Source organism: Carcharodon carcharias, chromosome 9, assembly GCF_017639515.1.
Source record: "Carcharodon carcharias isolate sCarCar2 chromosome 9, sCarCar2.pri, whole genome shotgun sequence".
Classification (NCBI taxonomy): Eukaryota; Metazoa; Chordata; class Chondrichthyes; order Lamniformes; family Lamnidae; genus Carcharodon; species Carcharodon carcharias.
In genome coordinates this window covers 164898693-164925169 of record NC_054475.1, presented here as the reverse complement: position 1 = coordinate 164925169, position 26477 = coordinate 164898693, and positions in this window count along the sequence as shown.

The following is a 26477-nucleotide window of genomic DNA, read 5'->3' as shown; positions in this document are numbered from 1 at the left end:
TCACTCACTCTCACACTGTTTCCCCAAAGAATCTCTCTCTCTTTCTCTTTCTCACTCAATCTCTCTCCACTCTCACTCGTTCTCACATTATTTCCCCACAGTTTCTCTCTCTCCCTCACTCTCACAATCTCTCTCTCCCTCACTCACTCTCCCACTGTTTCCCAACAGGCTCTCTCTCTCTCTGTCTCTCTCACTCTCACTCACTCTCGCACTGTTTGCCCACAGGCTATCTCTCTCTCTCACTCTCGCACAATCTCTCTCTCCCTCACTCACTCTCGCGCTTTTTCCCCACAGGCTCTCTCTCTCTCTCTCTCTCCCTCACTCTCTCACTCTCGCACTGTTTCCCACAGGTTCTCTCTCTCTCTCTCTCTCTCTCACTCTCTCCACTCTCACACTGTTTCCCCACAATCTCTCTCTCTCTCTCGCTCTCTGCACTCTCACTCACTTTTGAAATGTTTGCCCACAGGATATCTCTCTCTCTCTCTCTCGCACTGTTACCCCACAGGCTCTCTCTCTCTCTCTCTCTCTCTCTCCACTCTCACTCACTCGTGCACTTTTTCCCCACAGGCTCTCTCTCTCTCTCTGTCTCTCTCTCTCTCTGTCTCTCTCTCTTTCTCTCTCTCTCACTCTCGCACTGTTTCCCCACAAGCTCTCTCTCTCTCTCTCTCTCTCGCTCTCTCCACTTTCACTCACTCTCACATTGTTTACCCACAGGCTCTCCCTCTCTCTCACTCTCTCTCACAATCTCTCTCTCTGCCTCACTCACTCTCGCACTGTTTCCCCACAAGCTCTCTCTCTCTCTCTCTCTCTCGCTCTCTCCACTTTCACTCACTCTCACATTGTTTACCCACAGGCTCTCCCTCTCTCTCACTCTCTCTCACAATCTCTCTCTCCCTCACTCACTCTCGCAATGTTTCCCCACAGGATCTCTCTCTCTCTGTCTTTCTCACTCACACTCTCTCACTCACTCTCGCACTGTTACCCCACAGGCTCTCTCTAACTCTCTATCTCTCTCTCTCTCTCTCTCTCCACTCTCACTCACTCTCACAATGTTTCCCCACAGTCTATCTCTCTCTCTCTCTTACTCACACTCTCTCTCTCCCTCACTCACTCTCGCACTGTTTCCCAAAAGGTTCTCTCTCTCTCTCTCTCTCTCTCGCCCTCTCTCTCTCACAATCTCTCTCTCCCTCACTCACTCTCGCATTGTTTCCCCACAGGCTCTCTCTCTCCCTTTCTCTCTCTCGCTCTCTCCACTCTCACTCACTCACACACTGTTTCCCCAAAGAATTTCTCTCTCTATCTCTTTCTCACTCACTCTCTCTCCACTCTCACTCGTTCTCGCAGTGTTTCCCCACAGTCTCTCTCTCTCTCTCTCATAATCTCTCTCTCCCTCATTCACTCTCTCACTGTTTCCAAACAGGCTCTCTCTCTCTCTCTCTCTCTCTCCCTCACTCTCTCACTCTCGCACTGTTTCCCCACAGGTTCTCTCTCTCTCTCTCTCTCTCTCACTCTATCCACTCTCCCACTGTTTCCCCACAGGCTCTCCCTCTCTCTCTCTCTCTCTCACTCTCCAATCTCACTCACTCTCACACTGTTTACCCACAGGCTCCCTATCTCTCTTTCTCTCTCTCCACTCTCAATCAATCTCACACTGTTTCACCACAGGCTCTCTCTCTCCCTCTCTCTCTCTCGCTCAATCCACTCTCACTCACTCTCACACTGTTTCCCCAAAGAATCTCTCTCTCTTTCTCTTTCTCACTCAATCTCTCTCCACTCTCACTCGTTCTCACATTATTTCCCCACAGTTTCTCTCTCTCCCTCACTCTCACAATCTCTCTCTCCCTCACTCACTCTCCCACTGTTTCCCAACAGGCTCTCTCTCTCTCTGTCTCTCTCACTCTCACTCACTCTCGCACTGTTTGCCCACAGGCTATCTCTCTCTCTCACTCTCGCACAATCTCTCTCTCCCTCACTCACTCTCGCGCTTTTTCCCCACAGGCTCTCTCTCTCTCTCTCTCTCCCTCACTCTCTCACTCTCGCACTGTTTCCCACAGGTTCTCTCTCTCTCTCTCTCTCTCACTCTCTCCACTCTCACACTGTTTCCCCACAATCTCTCTCTCTCTCTCGCTCTCTGCACTCTCACTCACTTTTGAAATGTTTGCCCACAGGATATCTCTCTCTCTCTCTCTCGCACTGTTACCCCACAGGCTCTCTCTCTCTCTCTCTCTCTCTCTCCACTCTCACTCACTCGTGCACTTTTTCCCCACAGGCTCTCTCTCTCTCTCTGTCTCTCTCTCTCTCTGTCTCTCTCTCTATCTCTCTCTCTCACTCTCGCACTGTTTCCCCACAAGCTCTCTCTCTCTCTCTCTCTCGCTCTCTCCACTTTCACTCACTCTCACATTGTTTACCCACAGGCTCTCCCTCTCTCTCACTCTCTCTCACAATCTCTCTCTCTGCCTCACTCACTCTCGCACTGTTTCCCCACAAGCTCTCTCTCTCTCTCTCTCTCGCTCTCTCCACTTTCACTCACTCTCACATTGTTTACCCACAGGCTCTCCCTCTCTCTCACTCTCTCTCACAATCTCTCTCTCCCTCACTCACTCTCGCAATGTTTCCCCACAGGATCTCTCTCTCTCTGTCTTTCTCACTCACACTGTCTCACTCACTCTCGCACTGTTACCCCACAGGCTCTCTCTAGCTCTCTATCTCTCTCTCTCTCTCTCTCTCTCTCCACTCTCACTCACTCTCACAATGTTTCCCCACAGTCTATCTCTCTCTCTCTCTTACTCACATTCTCTCTCTCCCTCACTCACTCTCGTACTGTTTCCCAAAAGGTTCTCTCTCTCTCTCTCTCTCTCTCGCCCTCTCTCTCTCACAATCTCTCTCTCCCTCACTCACTCTCGCATTGTTTCCCCACAGGCTCTCTCTCTCCCTCTCTCTCTCTCGCTCTCTCCACTCTCACTCACTCACACACTGTTTCCCCAAAGAATTTCTCTCTCTATCTCTTTCTCACTCACTCTCTCTCCACTCTCACTCGTTCTCGCAGTGTTTCCCCACAGTCTCTCTCTCTCTCTCTCTCTCTCTCATAATCTCTCTCTCCCTCATTCACTCTCTCACTGTTTCCCAACAGGCTCTCTCTCTCTCTCTCTCTCTCCCTCACTCTCTCACTCTCGCACTGTTTCCCCCAGGTTCTCTCTCTCTCTCTCTCTCTCTCACTCTATCCACTCTCCCACTGTTTCCCCACAGGCTCTCCCTCTCTCTCTCTCTCTCTCACTCTCACTCTCCAATCTCACTCACTCTCACACTGTTTACCCACAGGCTCCCTATCTCTCTTTCTCTCTCTCCACTCTCAATCAATCTCACACTGTTTCACCACAGGCTCTCTCTCTCCCTCTCTCTCTCTCGCTCAATCCACTCTCACACTGTTTCCCCAAAGAATCTCTCTCTCTATCTCTTTCTCACTCACTCTCTCTCCACTCTCACTCGTTCTCACATTGTTTCCCCACAGTTTCTCTCTCTCCCTCACTCTCACAATCTCTCTCTCCCTCACTCACTCTCCCACTGTTTCCCAACAGGCTCTCTCTCTCTGTCTCTCTCACTCTCTCTCTCTCACTCACTCTCGCACTATTTGCCCACAGGCTATCTCTCTCTCTCACTCTCGCACAATCTCTCTCTCCCTCACTCACTCTCACGCTTTTTCCCCATAGGCTCTCTCTCTCTCTCTCTCTCTCCCTCACTCTCTCACTCTCGCACTGTTTCCCACAGGTTCTCTCTCTCTCTCTCTCTCTCTCACTCTCTCCACTCTCACACTGTTTCCCCACAATCTCTCTCTCTCTCGCTCTCTGCACTCTCACTCACTTTTGAAATGTTTGCCCAAAGGCTCTCTCTCTCCCTCTCTCTCTCTCGCTCTCTCCACTCTCACTCACTCTCACACTGTTTCCCGAAAGAATCTCTCTCTCTATCTCTTTCTCACTCACTCTCTCCACTCTCACTCGTTCTCACATTGTTTCCCCACAGGCTCTCTCTCTCTCTCTCTCTCACAATCTCTCTCTCCCTAACTCGCTCTCGCATTGTTTCCCCACAGGATCTCTTTCTCTCTCTCTCTCTCTGCCTCTCTCTCTTTCGCACTCTCTCCACTCTCACTCACTCTCAAATTGTTTACCCATAGGCTCTCTCTCTCTCTCAAAATCTCTACCTCCCTCACTCACTCTCGCACTGTTTCCCCACAGGCTCTCTCTCCCTCTCTCTCTCTCTCACTCTCTCTCTCTCACTCTCTCCACTCTCACTCACTCTCGAACTGTTTCCCCACAGTCTATCTCTCTCTCTCACAATCTCTCTCTCCCTCACTCACTCCCGCACTGTTTCCCAAAAGGTTCTCCCTCTCTCTCTCTCTCTCTCTCTCACTCTCTCACTCTCGCACTGTTTCCCCACAGGTTCTCTCTCTCTTTCTCTCTCTCTCTCCACTCTCACTCACTCTCACACTGTTTAACCACAGGCTCCCTCTCTCTCTCTCCACTCCCACTCACTCTCACACTATTTCCCCACAGGCTCTCTCTCTCTTTTTCGCTCTCTGCACTCTCACTCACTTTTGCACGGTTTCCCCACAGGCTCTCTCTCTCTCTCTCTCTCTTTCACTCTCTCAGTCTCGCATTGTTTCCGCACAGGCTCTCTATCTCTCTATCTCTCTCTCTCTCACTCTCTCAATCTCTCCACTCTCACACGCTCACTCTTTTTCCCACAGGCTCTCTCACGCTTTCTCTCTCTCACTCTCTCCACTCTCACTCACTCTCACATTGTTTACACACAGGCTCTCTCTCTCTCTCCACTCTCACTCACTCTCGCACTGTTTCCCCAAAGAATCTCTCTCTCTCTCTCACTCACTCTCTCTCCACTCTCACTCATTCTCACACTGTTTCCCCACAGTGTCTCTCTCTCACTCTCTCTCACAATCTCTCTCTCCCTCACTCACTCTCACACTGTTTCCCCACAGGCTCTCTCTCTCTCTCACAATCTCTCTCTCCCTCACTCACTGTCGCATTGTTTCCCCACAGGTTCTTTCTCTCTCTGTCTCTCTCTCTCTGTCTCTCTCTCTCTCTGTCTCTCTCACTCTCTCCACTCTCATTCACTCTCGCACTGCTTCCCCACAGTCTATCTCTCTCTCTTTCTCTCACAATTTCTCTCTCCCTCACTAACTCTCGCACAGTTTCCCAAAAGGTTCTCTCTATCTCTCTCTCTCTCTCTCCCTCAATCTCTCACTCTCGCACTGTTTCCCCACATGTTCTCTATCTCTCTCTCTCTCTCTCTATCACTCTCCACTCTCACTCACTCTCACACTGCCAAACCACAGGCACCCTCTCGCTCTCTCTCTCTCCACAAAAACTCACACTCACACTGTTTCCCCACAGGCTCTCTCTCTCTCGCTCTCTGCACTCTCACTCACTTTTGAAATGTGTTCCCACAGGCACTCTCTCTCTCTCTCGCACTGTTAGCCCAGAGGCTCTCTCTCGCTCTCTCTTTCACTCTGTCAGTCACGCACTTTTGCCACATAGGCTCTCTCTCCCACCTCTGTCTCTCTCTCTCTCTCACTCACGCATTGTTTCCCCACAGGCTCGCTCTCTCCCTCTCTCTCTCTCGCTCTGTCCACTCTCACTCACTCTCACACTGTTTACCCACAGGCTCCCTATCTCTCTTTCTCTCTCTCCACTCTCAATCACTCTCACACTGATTCACCACAGGCTCTCTCTCTCCCTCTCTCTCTCTCACGCTCTCCACTCTCACTCACTCTCACACTGTTTCCCCAAAGAATCTATCTCTCTCTCCCTCACTCACTCTCGCACTGTTTCCCAACAGGCTCTCTGTCTCTCTGTCTCTCTCACTCTCTCTCTCTCACTCACTCTCGCACTGTTTGCCCACAGTCTCTCTCTCACTCTCGCACAATCTCTCTCTCCCTCACTCACTCTCGCGCTGTTTCCCCACAGGCTATCTCTCTCTCTCTCTCTCTCTCTCACTCTCTCCACTCTCCCACTGTTTCCCCACAGGCTCACTCTCTCTCTCTCTCTCTCACTCTCTCCGCTCTTCGACTGTTTCCCCACAGGCTCTCTCTCTCTCTCTCTCTCTCTCTCAGTCTCTCCACTCTCCCACTGTTTCCCCACAGGCTTGCACTCTCTCTCTCTCTCTCTCACTCTCTCCACTCTTCCACTGTTTCCCCAGAGGCTCTCACTCTCTCTCTCTCTCTCGCTCTCTCCACTCTCACTCACTCTCACACTGTTTAACCACAGGATCTCTCTCTCTCCCTCTCTCTTTCTTGCTCTCTCCGCTCTCACTCACTCTCACACTGATTCCCCAAAGAATCTCTCTCTCTCTCTCTTTCTCACTCACTCTATCTCCACTCTCACTCATTCTCACACTGTTTGCCCACAGGCTCTCTCTCTCTCACTCTTGCACAATCTCTCTCTCCCTCACTCCCTCTCGTGCTTTTTCCCCACAGGCTCTCTCTCTCTCTCTCTCTCTCCCTCACTCTCTCACTCTCGCACTGTTTCCGCACAGGCTCTCTCTCTCTCTCTCTCTCACTCTCTCCACTCTCCCACTGTTTCCCCTCAGGCTTGCACTGTCTCTCTCTCTCTCTCACTCTCTCCACACTTCCACTGTTTCCCAACAGGCTCTCTCTCTCTCTCTCTCTCGCTCTCTGCACTCTCGCACTGTTTCCCCACAGGGTCACTCTCTCCCTCTGTCTATCTCTCTCTCTCTCTCTTTCTCTCTCCACTCCCACTCACTCTCACACTATTTCACCACAGGCTCTCTCTCTCCCTCTCTCTCTGTCACGCTCTGCACTCTCACTCACTCTCACACTGTTTCCCCAAAGAATCTCTCTCTCTATCTCTTTCTCACTCACTCTCTCTCCACTCTCACTCACTCTCACATTGTTTCCCCACAGGCTCTCTCTCTCTCTCTCACTCTCTCTCACAATCTCTCTCTCCCTCACTCACTCTCACACTTTTTTCCCACAGGTTCTCTCTTTCTCTGTCTCTCTCACTCTCTCTCTCTCACGCCCTCTCGCACTGTTTACCCAAAGGCTATCTCTCTCTCTCACTCTCGCACAATCTCTCTCTCCCTCACTCACTCTCGTGCTTTATCCCCACAGGCTCGCTCTATCTCTCTCTCCCTCACTCTCACCACTCTCCCACTGTTTCCCCACAGGCTCTCACTCTCTCTCTCTCTTGCTCTCTCCATTCTCACTCACTCTCACACTGTTTCCCCACAATCTCTCTCTCTCTCTTGCTCTCCGCACTCTCACTCACTTTTGAAATGTTTCCCCACAGGCTCTCTCTCTCTATCTCTCTCTCTCACTCTCCCACTGTTTCCCCACAGGCTCTCCCTCTCTCTCTCTCTCGCTCTCTCCACTCTCACTCACTCTCACACTGTTTCCCCAAAGAATCTCTCTCTCTATCTCTTTCTCACTCAGTCTCTCTCCAATCTCACTCGATCTCACATTGTTTCCCCACAGTCTCTCTCTCCCTCTCACTCTCTCTCACAATCTCTCTCTCCCTTACTCACTCTCGCACTTTTTCCCAACAGGCTCTCTCTCTCTGTGTCTCTCTCACTCTCTCTCTCTCACTCACTCTCGCACTGTTTGCCCACAGGCTATCTTTCTCTCTCACTCTCACACAATCTCTCTCTCCCTCACTCACTCTCGCGCTTTTTCCCCACAGGCTCTCTCTATCTCTCTTTCTCCCTCACTTTCCCACTCTCGCACTGTTTCCCCACAGGTTCTCTCTCTCTCTGTCTCTTTCACTCTCTCCACTCTCCCACTGTTTCCCCACAGGCTCTCTCTCTCTCTCGCTCTCTCCACTCTCACTCACTCTCACACTGTTTCCCCACAATCTCTCTCTCTCTCTCGCTCTCTCCACTCTCACTCACTTTTGAAATGTTTCCCCACAATCTCTCTCTCTCTCTCGCTCTCTCCACTCTCACTCACTTTTGAAATGTTTCCCCACAGGCTCTCTCTATCTCTCTCTCTCTCTCGCACTGTTACCCCACAGGCTCTCTCTCTCTCTCCACTCTCACTCACTCTCACATTGTTTCCCCACAGTCTCTCTCTCTCACTCACTCTCACAATGTCTCTCTCCCTCACTCACTCTCGCAATGTTTCCCCACAGGATCTCTCTCTCTCTGTCTTTCTCACTCACACCCTCTCACTCACTCTCGCACTGTTACGCCACAGGCTCTCTCTAGCTCTCCATCTCTCTCTCTCTCTCTCTCTCTACTCTCACTCACTCTCACTATATTTCCCCACAGGCTCTCTCACTCTATCTTTCTCTCTCTCTCCACTCTCACTCAATCTCATGCTCCTTCCCCAAAGGTCTCTCTCTCTCTCTCTCCCTCTCCACTTCCACTCACTCAGACATTGTTTCACCAGAGGCTCTCTCTCTCTCTCACTCTCTCCACTCTCACTCACTCTCACACTTTTTCCCCACAGGCTCTATCTCCCTCTCTCTCTCTCTCTCTCTCTCTCTCTCCCTCACTCTCTCACTCTCGCACTGTTTCCCCACAGGTTCTCTCTCTCACTCTCTCTCGCTCTCTCCACTCTCACACTATTACCCCACAGGTTCCCTCTCTCTCTCTCGCTTTCTGCACTCTCACTAACTTTTGCACTGTTTCCCCACAGGTTCTCTCTCTCTCTCTCTTGCACTGTTACCCCAAAGGCTCTCTCTCTCTCTCTCTCTTTCTCTGTTTCACTCTCTCAGTCTCGCATTGTTTCCACACAGGCTCTCTATCTCTCTCTCTCTCTCTCACTCTTGTTCACTCTCTCCTCTCTCACTCAAGCTCACTCTTTTTCCCACAGGCTCTCTCACGCTCTCTCTCTCTCGCTCTATCCACTTTCACTCACTCTTGCACTGTTTCCCCACAGGCTCACTCTCTCTCTCTCTCTGCCTGTCTCTCTTTCTCACTCTCTCCACTCTCACTCACTCTCACATTGTTTACCCACAGGCTCTCTCTCTCTCCACTCTCACTCACTCTCGCACTGTTTCCCCAAAGATTCTCTCTCTCTCTCTCTCACTCACTCTCTCTCCACTCTCACTCATTCTCAGACTGCTTCCCCACAGTCTCTCTGTCTCACTCTCTCTCATAATCTCTCTCTCCCTCACTCACTCTCGCACTGTTTCCCCATAGGCTCTCTCTCTCTCTCTCTCTCACAATCTCTCTCTCCCTCACTCACTCTCGCACTGTTTCCCCACAGCCTCTCTCTCTTTCACAATCTCTCTCTCCCTCATTCACTCTCTCACTGTTTCCCCACAGGCTCTCTCTCTCTTTCTCTCTCCCTCACTCGCTCACTCTCGCACTGTTTCCCCACAGGTTCTCTCTCTCTCTCTCTCGCTCTCTCCACTCTCACTCACTCTCACAAAGCTAAACCATAAGCTCCCTCTCGCTCTATCTCTCTCTCCACAAAAACTCACACTCCCACTGTTTCCCCACAGTCTCTCTCTCTTTCACAATCTCTCTCTCCCTCATTCACTCTCTCACTGTTTCCCCACAGGCTCTCTCTCTCTTTCTCTCTCCCTCACTCTCTCACTCTCGCACTGTTTCCCACAGGTTCTCTCTCTCTCTCTCTCGCTCTCTCCACTCTCACTCACTCTCACAAAGCTAAACCACAGGCTCCCTCTCGCTCTATCTCTCTCTCCACAAAAACTCACACTCCCACTGTTTCCCCACAGGCTCTCTCTCTCTCTGTCTCGCTCTCTGCACTCTCACTCACTTTTGAAATGTGTCCCCACAGGCACTCTCTCTCTCGCACTGTTAGCCCAGAGGCTCTCTCTCTCTCTCTTTCACTCTCTCAATCGCGCACTTTTTCCACACAGGCTCTCTCTCTCTGTCACTTTATCTCTCTCTCTCTCTCTCTCTCCACTCCCACTCACTCTCACACTATTTCCCCACAGGCTCTCTCTCTCACTCTCGCTCTCTGCACTCTCACTCACTTTTGCACTGTTTCCCCACAGGCTCTCTCTCTCTCTCTCTCGCACTGTTACCCCAAAGGCTCTCTCTCTCTCTCTCTCTCACTCTCTCAGTCTCGCATTGTTTCCACACAGGCTCTCTATCTCTCTCTCTCTCTCTCTCACTCTTGTTTCCTCTCTCATTCAAGCTCACTCTTTTTCCCACAGGCTCTCTCATGCTCTCTCTCTCTCGCTCTATCCACTTTCACTCACTCTCGCACTGTTTCCCCACAGGCTCTCTCTGTCTCTCTCTCTGCCTGTCTCTCTTTCTCACTCTCTCCACTCTCACTCACTCTCACATTGTTTACCCACAGGCTCTCTCTCTCTCCACTCTCACTCACTCTCGCACTGTTTCCCCAAAGATTCTCTCTCTCTCTCTCATTCACTCTCTCTCCACTCTCACTCATTCTCAGACTGTTTCCCCACAGTCTCTCTGTCTCACTCTCTCTCACAATCTCTCTCTCCCTCACTCACTCTCGCACTGTTTCCCCACAGTCTCTCTCTCCCTTCACAATCTCTCTCTCCCTCATTCACTCTCTCACTGTTTCCCCACAGGCTCTCTCTCTCTTTCTCTCTCCCTCACTCTCTCACTCTTGCACTGTTTCCCCACAGGTTCTCTCTCTCTCTCTCTCTCGCTCTCTCCACTCTCACTCACTCTCACAAAGCTAACCCACAGGCTCCCTCTCGCTCTATCTCTCTCTGCACAAAAACTCACACTCCCACTGTTTTCCCACAGGCTCTCTCTCTCTCTCTCTCGCTCTCTGCACTCTCACTCACTTTTGAAATGTGTCCCCACAGGCACTCTCTCTCTCTCTCCCTCTCGCACTGTTAGCCCAGAGGCTCTCTCTCTCTCTTTCACTCTCTCAATCGCGCACTTTTTCCACACAGGCTCTCTCTCTCTGTCTCTTTATCTCTCTCTCTCGCTCTCTCCACTCTCACTCACTCTCACTCTGTTACCCCAAAGAATCTATCTCTCTCTCCCTCACTCACTCTCGCACTGTTTCCCAACAGGCTCTCTGTCTCTCTGTCTCTCTCACTCTCTCTCTCTCTCACTCACTCTCGCACTGTTTGCCCACAGTCTCTCTCTCACTCTCGCACAATCTCTCTCTCCCTCACTCACTCTCGCGCTGTTTCCCCACAGGCTATCTCTCTCTCTCTCTCTCTCTCACTCTCTCCACTCTCCCACTGTTTCCCCACAGGCTCACTCTCTCTCTCTCTCTCACTCTCTCCGCTCTTCGACTGTTTCCCCACAGGCTCTCTCTCTCTCTCTCTCTCTCAGTCTCTCCACTCTCCCACTGTTTCCCCACAGGCTTGCACTCTCTCTCTCTCTCTCTCTCTCTCTCACTCTCTCCACTCTTCCACTGTTTCCCCAGAGGCTCTCACTCTCTCTCTCTCTCTCGCTCTCTCCACTCTCACTCACTCTCACACTGTTTAACCACAGGATCTCTCTCTCTCCCTCTCTCTTTCTTGCTCTCTCCGCTCTCACTCACTCTCACACTGATTCCCCAAAGAATCTCTCTCTCTCTCTCTTTCTCACTCACTCTCTCTCCACTCTCACTCATTCTCACACTGTTTGCCCACAGGCTCTCTCTCTCTCACTCTCGCACAATCTCTCTCTCCCTCACTCCCTCTCGCGCTTTTTCCCCACAGGCTCTCTCTCTCTCTCTCTCCCTCACTCTCTCACTCTCGCACTGTTTCCGCACAGGCTCTCTCTCTCTCTCTCTCTCACTCTCTCCACTCTCCCACTGTTTCCCCTCAGGCTTGCACTGTCTCTCTCTCTCTCTCACTCTCTCCACACTTCCACTGTTTCCCAACAGGCTCTCTCTCTCTCTCTCTCTCGCTCTCTGCACTCTCGCACTGTTTCCCCACAGGGTCACTCTCTCCCTCTGTCTATCTCTCTGTCTCTCTCTTTCTCTCTCCACTCCCACTCACTCTCACACTATTTCCCCACAGGCTCTGTCGCTCTCTGCACTCTCACTCACTTTTGCACTGTTTCCCCACAGGATCTCTCTCTGTCTTTCGCACTCTCACTCAATCACTCACTCTCGCACTGTTACCCCACAGGCTCTCTCTCTCTCTCTCTCTCTCTCTCTCTCTCCCTCATTCTCTCATTCTCGCACTGTTTCCCCACAGGTTCTCTCTCTCACTCTCTCTCGCTCTCTCCACTCTCACTCACTCTCACAAAGCTAACCCACAGGCTCCCTCTCGCTCTATCTCTCTCTGCACAAAAACTCACACTCCCACTGTTTCCCCACAGGCTCTCTCTCTCTCTCTCTCTCACTCTCTCCACTCTTCTACTGTTTCCCCACAGGCTCTCACTCTCTCTCTCTCTCGCTCTCTCCACTCTCACTCACTCTCACACTGTTTCCCAACAGGCTCTCTCTCTCTCTCTCGCTCTCTGCACTCTCACTCACTTTTGAATTGTTTCCCGAGAGGCTCTCTCTCTCTCTCTCTCACTTTCACTCTCTCACTCTCGCATTGTTTCCCCACAGGTTCTATCTCTCTCTCTCTCTCTCTCACTCTATCCACTCTCCCACTGTTTCCCCACATGCTCTCTCTCTCTCTATCTCTCACTCTCTCTCCACTCTCACTCACTCTCACACTGTTTAACCACAGGCTCTCTCTCTCCCTCTCTCTCTTGCTCTCTCCACTCTTCCTCAATCTCACACTGATTCCCCAAAGAATCTCTCTCTCTCTCTCTCTCTCTTCACTCTCACATTGTTGACCCACAGGCTCTCCCTCTCTCTCACTCTCTCTCACAATCTCTCTCTCCCTCACCTTCTCTCGCAATGTTTCCCCAAAGGATCTCTCTCTCTCCACTCTCGCTCATTCTCACACTGTTTCCCCACAGTCTATCTCTCTCTCTCACTCACTCTCACATTCTCTCTCTCCCTCACTCACTCTCGCAATGTTTACCCACAGGATCTCTCTCTCTCTGCCTTTCTCTCTCTCACTCTCTCACTCACTCTCGCACTGTTACCCCACCGGATTTCTCTCTCTCTCTCTCTCTCTCTCCACTCTCACTCACTCACACATTGTTTTGCCACAGGCAGTCTCTCTCTATCTTTCACACTCGCTCTTTTTCCCCACAGGCTCTCTCTCTCTCTCTCTCTCTTTCACTCTCTCAATCACGCACTTTTTACCCACAGGCTCTCTCTCTCTCTCTCGCTCTCAGTCTCGCACTGTTACCCCAAAGGCTCTCTATCTCTCTCGCTCACTCTCTCACTCTCTCCACTCTCACTCACGCTCACTCTTTTTCCCACAGGCTCTCTCCCGCTCTCTCTCTCTTGCTCTATCCACTTTAACTCACTCTCGCGCTATTACCCCACAGGCTCTCTCACTCTCTCTCTGCCTCTCACTCTTGCTCACTCTCTCCACTCTCACTCACTCTCACATTGTTTACCCACAGGCTCTCTCTGTCTCTCTCTCTCTCTCGTCTCTCACTCATTCTCACTCTGTTTCCCCACAGGCTCTCTCTCTCTCTCTCTTTTTCTCTCACAATCACTCTCTCCCTCACTCACTCTCACATTGTTTCCCCACACTCTCTCTCTCTTTCTCTCTGCCTCTCTCTCTTTCTCACTCTCTCCACTCTCACTCACTCTCACATTGTTTCCCCACAGCCTCTCTCTCTCTCTCACAATCTCTCTCTCACTCATTCACTCTCGCACTCTTTCCCCACAGGCTCCCTCTCTCCCTCTCTCTCTCTCCACTCTCACTCACTCTCACACTGTTTCCCCAAAGACTCTCTCTCTCTCTTGCTCGCTGCACTCTCACTCACTTTTGAAATGTTACCCCAGAGACTCTCTCTCTCTCTATCTTTCACTCTCTCACTCGCGCACTTTTTCCCCACAGGCTCTCTCTCTCTCTGAGTCTCGCAATGTTTACCCACAGACTATCTCTCTCTCTCACTCTCGAATTGTTTCCCCACAGGCACTCTATCTCTCTCTCTCTCACTCTCTCACTCTCTCCACTCTCACTCACTTTCACTCTTTTTCCCACAGGCTCTCTCACACTCTCTCTCTCTCGCTCTATCCACTTTCATTCACTCTCACATTGTTTCCCCACAGTCTCTCTCTCTCTCTCACTCTCTCTCACAATCTCTCGCTCCTTCATTGATTCTCGCACTATGTCCCCACAGGCTCTCTCTCCCTCTCACAATCTCTCTCTCCCTCACTCACTCTCGCACTGTTTCCCCAGAGGTTCTCTCTCCCTCTCTCTCTGCCTCTCCCTCTTTCTCACTCTCTCCACTCTCACGCACTCTCACATTGTTTACCCACAGGCTCTCCCTCTCTCTCTCTTTCTCTCTCTCTCCACTCTCACTCAATCTCACACTCTTTCCCCAAAGGCTCTCTCACTCTCTCTCTCTCTCTCCACTCTCACTCACTCACACATTGTTTCGCCACAGGCAGTCTCTCTCTCTCTTTCACACTCGCACTTTTTCCCCACAGGCTCTCTCTCTCTCTCTCTCTCTCTCTTTCACTCTCTCAATCGCGCACTTTTTACCCACAGGCTCTCTCTCTCTCTCTCGCTCTCAGTCTCGCACTGTTTCCCCAAAGGCTCTCTATCTCTCTCTCTCACTCTCTCACTCTCTCCACTCTCACTCACGCTCACTCTTTTTCCCACAGGCTCTCTCACGCTCTCTCTCTCTTGCTCTATCCACTTTAACTCACTCTCGCGCTATTACCCCACAGGCTCTCTCACTCTCTCTCTGCCTCTCACTCTTGCTCACTCTCTCCACTCTCACTCACTCTCACATTGTTTACCCACAGGCTCTCTCTGTCTCTCTCTCTCTCTCGTCTCTCACTCATTCTCACTCTGTTTCCCCACAGGCTCTCTCTCTCTCTCTCTTTTTCTCTCACAATCACTCTCTCCCTCACTCACTCTCACATTGTTTCCCCACACTCTCTCTCTCTTTCTCTCTGCCTCTCTCTCTTTCTCACTCTCTCCACTCTCACTCACTCTCACATTGTTTCCCCACAGCCTCTCTCTCTCTCTCACAATCTCTCTCTCACTCATTCACTCTCGCACTCTTTCCCCACAGGCTCCCTCTCTCCCTCTCTCTCTCTCCACTCTCACTCACTCTCACACTGTTTCCCCAAAGACTCTCTCTCTCTCTTGCTCGCTGCACTCTCACTCACTTTTGAAATGTTACCCCAGAGACTCTCTCTCTCTCTATCTTTCACTCTCTCACTCGCGCACTTTTTCCCCACAGGCTCTCTCTCTCTCTGAGTCTCGCAATGTTTACCCACAGACTATCTCTCTCTCTCACTCTCGAATTGTTTCCCCACAGGCACTCTATCTCTCTCTCTCTCACTCTCTCACTCTCTCCACTCTCACTCACTTTCACTCTTTTTCCCACAGGCTCTCTCACACTCTCTCTCTCTCGCTCTATCCACTTTCATTCACTCTCACATTGTTTCCCCACAGTCTCTCTCTCTCTCTCACTCTCTCTCACAATCTCTCGCTCCTTCATTGATTCTCGCACTATGTCCCCACAGGCTCTCTCTCCCTCTCACAATCTCTCTCTCCCTCACTCACTCTCGCACTGTTTCCCCAGAGGTTCTCTCTCCCTCTCTCTCTGCCTCTCCCTCTTTCTCACTCTCTCCACTCTCACGCACTCTCACATTGTTTACCCACAGGCTCTCCCTCTCTCTCTCTTTCTCTCTCTCTCCACTCTCACTCAATCTCACACTCTTTCCCCAAAGGCTCTCTCACTCTCTCTCTCTCTCTCCACTCTCACTCACTCACACATTGTTTCGCCACAGGCAGTCTCTCTCTCTCTTTCACACTCGCACTTTTTCCCCACAGGCTCTCTCTCTCTCTCTCTCTCTCTCTTTCACTCTCTCAATCGCGCACTTTTTACCCACAGGCTCTCTCTCTCTCTCTCGCTCTCAGTCTCGCACTGTTTCCCCAAAGGCTCTCTATCTCTCTCTCTCACTCTCTCACTCTCTCCACTCTCACTCACGCTCACTCTTTTTCCCACAGGCTCTCTCACGCTCTCTCTCTCTTGCTCTATCCACTTTAACTCACTCTCGCGCTATTACCCCACAGGCTCTCTCACTCTCTCTCTGCCTCTCACTCTCTCTCACTCTCTCCACTCTCACTCACTCTCACATTGTTTACCCACAGGCTCTCTCTGTCTCTCTCTCTCTCTCGTCTCTCACTCATTCTCACTCTGTTTCCCCACAGGCTCTCTCTCTCTCTCTCTTTCTCTCTCACAATCACTCTCTCCCTCACTCACTCTCACATTGTTTCCCCGCATGCTCTCTCTCTCTCTTTCTCTCTGCCTCTCCCTCTTTCTCACTCTCTCCACTCTCACTCACTCTCACATTGTTTCCCCACAGCCTCTCTCTCTCTATCTCTCTCTCACAATCTCTCTCTCGCTCATTCACTCTCGCACTCTTTCCCCACAGGCTCCCTTTCTCCCTCTCTCCCTCTCCACTCTCACTCACTCTCACACTGCTTCCCAAAAGGCTCTCTCTCTCTCTTGCTCGCTGCACTCTCACTCACTTTTGAAATGTTACCCCGGAGACTCTCTCTCTCTCTCTATCTTTCACTCTCTCACTCGCGCACTTTTTCCCCACAGGCTCTCTCTCTCTCTCTCTGAATCTCGCAATGTTTACCCACAGACTTTCTCTCTCTCTCACTCTCGAATTGTTTCCCCACAGTCTCTCTCTCTCTCTCACTCTCTTTCACAATCTCTCGCTCCTTCATTGACTCTCGCACTGTTTCCCCAGAGGTTCTCTCTCCCTCTCTCTCTGCCTCTCCCTCTTTCTCACTCTCTCCACTCTCACTCACTCTCACATTGTTTACCCACAGGCTCTCCCTCTCTCTCTCTCTCTTTCTCTCTCTCTCTCTCTCTCTCTCCCTCCCTCACTCTCTCACTGTTTCCCCACAGGTTCTCTTTCTCTCTCTCTCTCGTTCTCTCCACTCTCACTCACTCTCACACTGTTTACCCAAAGGCTCCCTCTCTCTCTCTTTCTCTCCACTCCTACACACTCTCACATTATTTCTCCACAGGCTCTCTCTCTCTTTCTCTCGCTTTCTGCACTCTCACTCACTTTTGCACTGTTTCCCCACAGCTTCTCTCTGTCTCTCTCTCGCACTGTTACCCCTAAGTCTCTCTGCACTCTCTCTCTCAATCTCTTTCACTCTCTCAGTCTCGCATTGTTTCCTCACAGGCTCTCCATCTCTCTCTCTCAATCTCTCACTCTCTCCACTCTCACTCACGCTCACTCTTTTTCCCACTGGCTCTCTCACGCTCTCTCTCTCTCGCTCTATCCACTTTCACTCACTCTAGCACTAATACCCCACAGGCTCTCTCTCTCTCTCTCTCTGCCTCTCTCTCTTTCTCACTCTCTCCACTCTAACTCACTCTCACATTGTTTACCCACAGGCTCTCTCTGTTTCTCTCTCTCTCTCGTCTCTCACTCATTTTCACACTGTTTCCCCACAGGCTTTCTCTCTCTCTCGCCTCTCTCACTCATTCTCACACTGTTTCCCCACAGGCTCTCTCTCTCTCTAACTCTTTCCCTCTCACAATCACTCTCTCCCTCACTCACTCTCGCATTGTTTCCCCACAGGCTCTCTCTCTCTCTCTCTCTCTCACATTCTCTCTCTCCATCACTCACTCTCGCATTGTTTCCCCACAGGCTCTCTCTCTCTCTCTCTCTCTCACAATCTCTCCCTCCCTCACTCACTCTCGCACTGTTTCCCCACAGGCTCTCTCTCCCTCTCTCTCCCTCACTCTCTCACTCTCGCACTGTTTCCGCACAGGCTCGCACTCTCTCTCTCTCTGTCACTCTATCCACTCTCCCACTGTTTCCCCTCAGGCTCGCACTCTCTCTCTCTCTGTCACTCTATCCACTCTCCCACTGTTTCCCCACAGGCTCTCACTCTCTCTCTCTCTCGCTCTCTCCACACTCACTCACTCTCACACTGTTTCCCAACAGGCTCTCTCTCTCTCTCTCTCGCTCGCTCTCTGCACTCTCGCACTGTTTCCCCACAGGCTCTCTCTCTCCCTCTGTCTATCTCTCTCTCTCTCTCTCTCTCTCTCTCTCCACTCCCACTCACTCTCACACTATTTCCCCACAGGCTCTCTCGCTCTCTGCACTCTCACTCACTTTTGCACTGTTTCCCCACAGGATCTCTCTCTGTCTTTCGCACTCTCACTCAATCACTCACTCTCGCACTGTTACCCCACAGGCTCTCTCTCCCTCTCTCTCTCTCTCCACTCTCACTCACTCTCACACTATTTCCCCACAGGCTCTCTCACTCTCTCTCTCTTTCTCTCTCTCTCCACTCTCACTCAATCTCACACTCTTTCCCCAAAGGTCTCTCTCTCTCTCTCTCTCTCGCTCCACTTTCACTCACTCACACACTGTTTCACCAGAGGATCTCTCTCTCTCTCTCTGTCTTTCTCTCTCTCTCCACTCTGACTCATTCTCACATTGTTTCCCCACAGTCTCTCTCTCTCTCTCTCACAATCTCTCTCTCCCTCACTCACTCACGCACTGTTTCCCCACAGGCTCTCTCTCTCTCTCTCTCGGTCCCTCTCACTCTCTCTCTCTCACTCACTCTCTCATTGTTTCCCCAGAGGCTCTCTCTCTCTCTCTCTCAGTCTCTCTCTCTCACTTTCTCTCTCTCACTCACTTTCACACTTTTTCCCCACAGGCACTCTCTCTCTCTCTCTGTCCCTCACTCGCTCACTCTTGCACTGTTTCCACACAGGTTCTCTCACTTTCCCTCTCTCACTCTCTCCACTCTCCCACTGTTTCCCAATAAGCTCTCTCTCTCTCTCTCTCTCGCTCTCTCCACTCTCACTCAATCTCACACTGTTTACACTCATGCTCCCTCTCTCTCTCTCTTTCTCTCTCCACTCTCACTCACTGTCACACTATTTCCCCACAGGCTCTCTCTCTCTCTTTCCCTCTCTTACTCTCTCCACTCTCACTCAATCTCACACTGTTTCCCCACAGGCTCTCTCTCTCTCTCTCTCTCTTTCTCTTTCACTCTCGCACTGTTTGCCCACAGTCAGTCTCTCTCTCTCTCTCACATTCTCACACTTTTCCCCACAGGCTCTCTCATGCTCTCTCTCTCTCGCTCTTTCTCTCTCTCGCTCTGTCACTCTCACACTGTTTCCCCAGAGGCTCTCTCTCTCTCTCTCTCTCTCTCTCTCTCTCTCACTCTCTCTCTCTCTCTCTCATTCTCTCTCTCTCACTCACTTTCATACTGTTTCCCCACAGGCTCTCTCTCTCTCTCACTCTCTCACTGTTTCCCCACAGGTTCTCTCTCTCTCCCTCTCTCACTCTTTCCACTCTCCCACTGTTTCCCAACAGGCTCTGTCTCTCTCTCTCTCTTGCTCTCTCCACTCTCACTCACTCTCACACTATTTCCCCACAGGCTCTCTCACTCTCTCTCTCTTTCTCTCTCTCTCGACTCTCACTCAATCTCACAGTCTTTCCCCAAAGGCTCTCTCACTCTCTCTCTCTCTCTCTATCCACTCTCACTCACTCACACATTGTTTCGCCACAGGCAGTCTCTCTCTCTCTCTTTCACACACGCACTTTTTCCCCACAGGCTCTCTCTCTCTCCGTCTCTCTCTCCACTCTCAATCACTCTCACACTTTTTCCCCACAGGCTCTCTCTCTCTCGCTCTCAGTCTCGCACTGTTTCCCAACAGGCTCTCTCTCTCTCTGTTTCTCTCAATCTCTCTCTCTCACTCTCTCCACTCTCACTCACTCTCGCACTGTTTCCCCACAGTCTCTCTCTCTCTCTCTCTCTCACAATCTCTCTCTCCCTCACTCACTCTCGCACTGTTTCCCAACAGGCTCTTTCTCTCTCTGTCTCTCTGGCTATCTCTCTCTCACTCTCGCACAATCTCTCTCTCCTTCACTCACTCTCGCGCTTTCTCCCCGCAGGTTCTCTCTCTCTCTCTCTCTCTCTCTCTCACTCTCTCCACTATCCCTCTGTTTCCCCACAGGCTCTCACTCTCTCTCTCTCTCACTCTCTCCACTCTCACTCACTCTCACTCTGTTTCTCCACAGGCTCTCTCTCTCTCTCTCTCTCTCGCTCTCTGCAATCTCACTCACTTTTGAATTGTTTCCCCAGAGGCTCTCTCTCTCTCTCTTTCACTCTCTCACTCGTGCACTTTTTCCCCACAGGCTCTCTCTCTTCTGTCTCTCTATCTCTCTCTGTCTCACTCTCGCCCTGTTTCCCACAGGCTCTCTCTCTCTCTGTCTATCTCTCTCTCTCTCTCTCTCGCTCTCTCCATTCTCACTCACTCTCACACTTTTTACCCACAGGATCCCTCTCTCTCTCTCTGTCTCTCTCTCTCTCACTCACTCTCACATTGTCGACCCACAGGCTCTCCCTCTCTCTCACTCTCTCTCACGATCTCTCTCTCCCTCACCTTCTCTCGCAATGTTTCCCCACAGGCTCCATCTCTCTCCACTCTCGCTCATTCTCACACTGTTTCCCCAAAGTCTATCTCTCTCTCTCACTCACTCTCACATTCTCTCTCTCCCTCACTCACTCTCGCAATGTTTCCCCACAGGATCTCTCTCTCTCTGTCTTTCTCACTCTCATTCTGTCACTCACTCTCGCACTGTTACCCCACAGGATCTCTCTGTCTCTCTCTCTCTCTCCACTCTCACTCATTCTCACTCTATTTCCCCACAGGCTCTCTCACTCTCTCTTTCTCTCTCTCTCCACTCTCACTCAATCTCACACTCTTTCCTCAAAGGTCTCTCTCTCTCTCACTCTCTCCACTTTCACTCACTCACACATTGTTTCCCCACAGGCTCTCTCTCTCTCTCTCACTCTTGCACTTTTTACCCACAGGCTCTCTCTCCCTCTCTCGCTCTCTCCACTCTCACTCACTCTCACACTGTTTCCCCACAGGCTCTCTCTCTCTCGCTCTCTGCACTCTCACTCACTTTTGAATTGTTTCCCCAGAGGCTCTCTCTCTCTCTCTCTCTATTTCACTCTCTCACTCGCGCACTTTTGTCCCACAGGCTCTCGCTCTTCTGTCTCTCTCTGTCTCACTCTCACACTGTTTCCCCAGAGGCTCTCTCTCTCTCTGTCTATCTCTCTCTCTCTCTCTCTTGCTCTCTCCACTCTCACTCACTCTCGCAATGTTTCCCCACAGGCTCTCTCTCTCTCTCACTCTCTCTCACAATCTCTCTCTCCCTCACCTTCTCTCGCAATGTTTCCCCACAGGCTCTCTCTCTCCACTCTCGCTCATTCTCACTCTGTTTCCCCACAGTCTATCTCTCTCTCTCACTCTCTCTAACAATCTCTCTCTCCCTCACTCACTCTCGCAATGTTTCCCCACAGGAGCTCTCTCTCTCTGTCTTTCTCACTCTCACTCTCTCACTCACTCTCGCACTGTTACCCCACAGGATCTCTCTCTCTCTCTCTCTACTCTCCCTCACTCTCACTCTATTTCCCCACAGGCTCTCTCACTCTCTCTCTCCTTCTCTCTCTCTCCACTCTCAATCAATCTCACACTCTTTCCTCATAGGTCTCTCTCTCTCTCTCCACTTTCACTCACTCACACACTGTTTCACCAGAGGCTCTCTCTCTCTCGCTCTCTCTCTCTCTCACTCTCGCACTGTTTACCCACAGGCTCTCTCTCTCTCTCTCTCTCTCTCTCTCCACTTTCACTCACTCACACATTGTTTCACCAGAGGCTCTCTCTCTCTCTCACTCTTGCACTGTTTACCCACAGGCTCCCTCTCTCTCTCTCTCTCTCTCCACTCTCACTCACTCTCACACTATTTCCCCACAGGCTCTCTCACTCTCTCTCTCTTTCTCTCTCTCTCCACTCACACTCAATCTCACAGTCTTTCCGCAAGGGCTCTCTCAATCTCTCTCTCTCTCTCTCTCTCTCTCCACTCTCACTCACTCACACATTGTTTCGCCACAGGCAGTCTCTCTCTCTCTCTCTCTCTTTCACACTCGCACTTTTTCCCCAGAGGCTTTCTCTCTCTCCGTCTCTCTCTCCACTCTCAATCACTCTCACACTTTTTCCCCACAGGCTCTCTCTCTCTTTCTCTCCCTTTCACTCTCTCAATCGCGCACTTTTTACCGACAGGCTCTCTCTCTCTCTCGCTCTCAGTCTCGCACTGTTTCCCCACAGGCTCTCTCTCTCTCTGTCTCTCTCACGCTCTCTCTCTCACTCACTCTTGCACTGTTTGCCCAGAGGCTCTCTCTCTCTCTCAATCTCTCTCACAATCTCTCTCTCTCTCACTCACTCTCGCATTGTTTGCCCACAGGCTCTCTCTCTCTCACTCTCGCACAATCTCTCTCTCCCTCACTCACTCTCATGCTTTTTCCCCACAGTCTCTGTCTCTCTCTCTCTCCCTCACTCTCTCACTCTCGCGCTGTTTCCCCACAGGATCTCTCTCTCTCTTTCCCTCTTACTCTCTCCACTCTCACTCAATCTCACACTGTTTCCCCACAGGCTCTCTCTCTCTCTCTCTTTCTCTTTCACTCTCGCACTGTTTGCCCACAGTCAGTCTCTCTCTCTCTCTCAAATTCTCACACTTTTTCCCATAGGCTCTCTCATGCTCTCTCTCTCTCTCGCTCTTTCTCTCTCTCGCTCTGTCATTCTCACACTGTTTCCCCAGAGGCTCTCTCTCTCTCTCACTGCCTCTCTCTCTCATTCTATCCACTCTCGCTCACTCTCACACTGTTTCCCCACAGGCTCTCTCTCTCTCTCTCACTCTCTCTCTCTCTCATTCTCTCTCTCTCACTCACTCTCATACTGTTTCCCCATAGGCTCTCTCTCTCTCTCACTCTCTCACTGTTTCCCCACAGGTTCTCTCTCTCTCCCTCTCTCACTCTTTCCACTCTCCCACTGTTTCCCAACAGGCTCTGTCTCTCTCTCTCTCTTGCTCTCTCTCTCCACTCTCACTCAATCTCACACTCTTTCCCCAAAGGTTCTCTCACTCTCTCTCTCTCTCTCTCTCCACTCTCACTCACTCACACATTGTTTCACCACAGGCAGTCTCTCTCTCTCTCTTTCACACACGCACTTTTTCCCCACAGGCTCTCTCTCTCTCTCTCTCTCTCTCTCTCCACTTTCACTCACTCATACATTGTTTCACCAGAGGCTCTCTCTCTCTCTCTCTCACTCTTGCACTGTTTACCCACAGGCTCCCTCTCTCTCTCTCTCTCTCTCCACTCTCACTCACTCTCACACTATTTCCCCACAGGCTCTCTCACTCTCTGTCTCTTTCTCTCTCTCTCCACTCTCACTCAATCTCACACTCTTTCCGCAAGGGATCTCTCAATCTCTCTCTCTCTCTCTCTCTCTCTCTCTCTCCACTCTCACTCACTCACACATTGTTTCGCCACAGGCAGTCTCTCTCTATCTCTCTCTTTCACACTCGCACTTTTTCCCCACAGGCTCTCTCTCTCTTTCTCTCCCTTTCACTCTCTCAATCGCGCACTTTTTACCCACAGGCTCTCTCTCTCTCTCTCGCTCTCAGTCTCGCACTGTTTCCCCAAAGGCTCTCTATCTCTCTCTGTCTCTCTCACTCTCTCACTCTCTCCACTCTCACTCACACTCACATTGTTGACCCACAGGCTCTCCCTCTCTCTCACTCTCTCTCACGATCTCTCTCTACCTCACCTTCTCTCGCAATGTTTCCCCACAGGCTCTCTCTCTCCACTCTCGCTCATTCTCACTCTGTTTCCCCACAGTCTATCTCTCTCTCTCAATCACTCTCACAATCTCTCTCTCCCTCTCTCACTCTCACAATGTTTCCCCAGAGGATCTCTCTCTCCACTCTCGCTCATTCTCACATTGTTTCCCCACAGTCTATCTCTCTCTCTCTCTCACTCTCACAATCTCTCTCTCCCTCGCTCACTCTCGCAATGTTTCCCCACTGGATCTCTCTCTCTCTCTGTCTTTCTCACTCTCACTCTCTCTCTTTATCTTGCACTGTTACCCCACAGGATCTCTCTCTCTCTCTCTCTCTCTACTCTCACTCACTCTCACTCTACTTCTCCACAGGCTCTCTCTTTCTCTCTCTCTCCACTCTCACTCAATCTCACACTCTTTCCTCAAAGGCTCTCTGCCTCTCTCTCTATCTCTCTCTCTCCACTTTCACTCACTCACACACTGTTTCACCAGAGGCTCTCTCTCTCTCTCTCTCACTCTCTCACTCTTTACCCACAGGATCTCTCTCTCTCCCTCTCTCTCTCCACTCTCACTCACTCTCACACTTTTTCCCCACAGGCTCTCTCTCTCTCTCTTTCTCTCTGTCTCTCTCACTCTTTCTCTCTCACTCACACTCGCAATGTTTCCCCACAGGCTCTCTCTCCCTCTCTCTCTCTCACTCTCTCTCTCTCACTCTCTCCACTCTCATTCAGTCTCGCACTGTTTCCTCACAGTCTCTCTCTCTCTCTGTCTCATAATCTCTCTCTCCCTCACTCACTCTCGCAATGTTTCCCCAAAGGATCTCTCTCTCTCCGACTTTCTCACTCTCACTCTCTCACTCACCACCGCACTGTTACCCCACAATATATCTCTCTCTGTCTCTCTCTCTCTCCACTCTCACTCACTCTCACTCTATTTCCCCACAGGCTCTCTCACTTTCTCTCTCTCTCTCTCTCTCTCACTCTCTCACTCTTTACCCACAGGATCTCTCTCTCTCCCTCACTCTCTCCACTCTCACTCACTCTCACACTTTTTCCCCACAGGCTCTCTCTCTCTCTCTCTCTTTCTCTCTGTCTCTCACTCTTTCTCTCTCACTTACTCTCGCAATGTTTCCCCACAGGCTCTCTCTCCCTCTCTCTCTCTCACTCTCTCTCTCTCACTCTCTCCACTCTCATTCACTCTCGCACTGTTTGCCCACAGTCTCTCTCTTTCTCTCTCTCTCACAATCTCTCTCTCCCTCACTCACTCTCGCAATGTTTCCCCACAGGATCTCTCTCTCTCGGTCTTTCTCACTCTCACTCTCTCACTCACCACCGCACTGTTACCCCACAAGATCTCTCTCTCTCTGTCTCTCTCTCTCTCACTCTCTCCACTCTCATTCAGTCTCGCACTGTTTGCCCACAGTCTCTCTCTCTCTCTGTCTCATAATCTCTCTCTCCCTCACTCACTCTCGCAATGTTTCCCCAAAGGATCTCTCTCTCTCGGTCTTTCTCACTCTCACTCTCTCACTCACCACCGCATTGTTACCCCACAAGATCACCCTCTCTGTCTCTCTCTCTCCACTCTCACTCACTCTCACTCTATTTCCCCACAGGCCCTCTCACTCTGTCACTCTCTCTCTCTCTCTGTCTCTCTCACTCTTTCTCTCTCACACATCTTCGCAATGTTTCCCCACTGGCTCTCTCTCCCTCTCTCTCTCTCCCTCTCTCTCTCTCACTCTCTCCACTCTCATTCACTCTCGCACTGTTTCCCCGCAGTCTCTCTTTCTCGCTCTCTCACAATCTCTCTCTCCCTCACTCACTCTCGCACTTTTTCCCAAAAGGTTCTCTCTCTCTCTCTCTCTTTCCCCCTCACTCTCTCACTCTCGCACTGTTTGCCCACAGGCTCTCTCTCTCTCTCTCACTCTCTCTCACAATCTCTCTCACCCTCACTCACTCTAACACTGTTTAGCCACAGGCTCTCTCTCTCTCTCTCTCTGCGCTCTCACTCACTTTTGAATTGTTTCCCCAGAGGCTCTCCATCTCTCTCTCTCTCCACTCTCACTCACTCACACATTGTTTCGCCACAGGCAGTCTCTCTCTCTCTCTTTCGCACACGCACTTTTTCCCCACAGGCTCTCTCTCTCTCCGTCTCTCTCTCCACTCTCAATCACTCTCACACTTTTTCCCCAAAGGCTCTCTCTCTCTCTCTCTCTCTCTCCACTTTCACTCACTCATAAATTGTTTCACCAGAGGCTCTCTCTCTCTCTCTCTCACTCTTGCACTGTTTACCCACACTCTTTCCGCAAGGGCTCTCTCAATCTCTCTCTCTCTCTCTCTCTCTCTCTCTCCACTCTCACTCACTCACACATTGTTTCGCCACAGGCAGTCTCTCTCTCTCTCTCTTTCACACTCGCACTTTATCCCCACAGGCTCTCTCTCTCTCTGTCTCTCTCTCCACTCTCACTCACTCTCACACTTTTTCCCCACAGGCTCTCTCTCTCTTTCTCTCCCTTTTACTCTCTCAATCGCGCACTTTTTATCCACAGGCTCTCTCTCTCTCTCGCTCTCAGTCTCGCACTGTTTCCCCAAAGGCTCTCTATCTCTCTCTGTCTCTCTCACTCTCTCACTCTCTCCACTCTCACTCACACTCACATTGTTGACCCACAGGCTCTCCCTCTCTCTCACTCTCTCTCACGATCTCTCTCTCCCTCACCTTCTCTCGCAATGTTTCCCCACAGGCTCTCTCTCTCCACTCTCGCTCATTCTCACTCTGTTTCCCCACAGTCTATCTCTCTCTCTCTCTCACTCTCACAATCTCTCTCTCCCTCGCTCACTCTC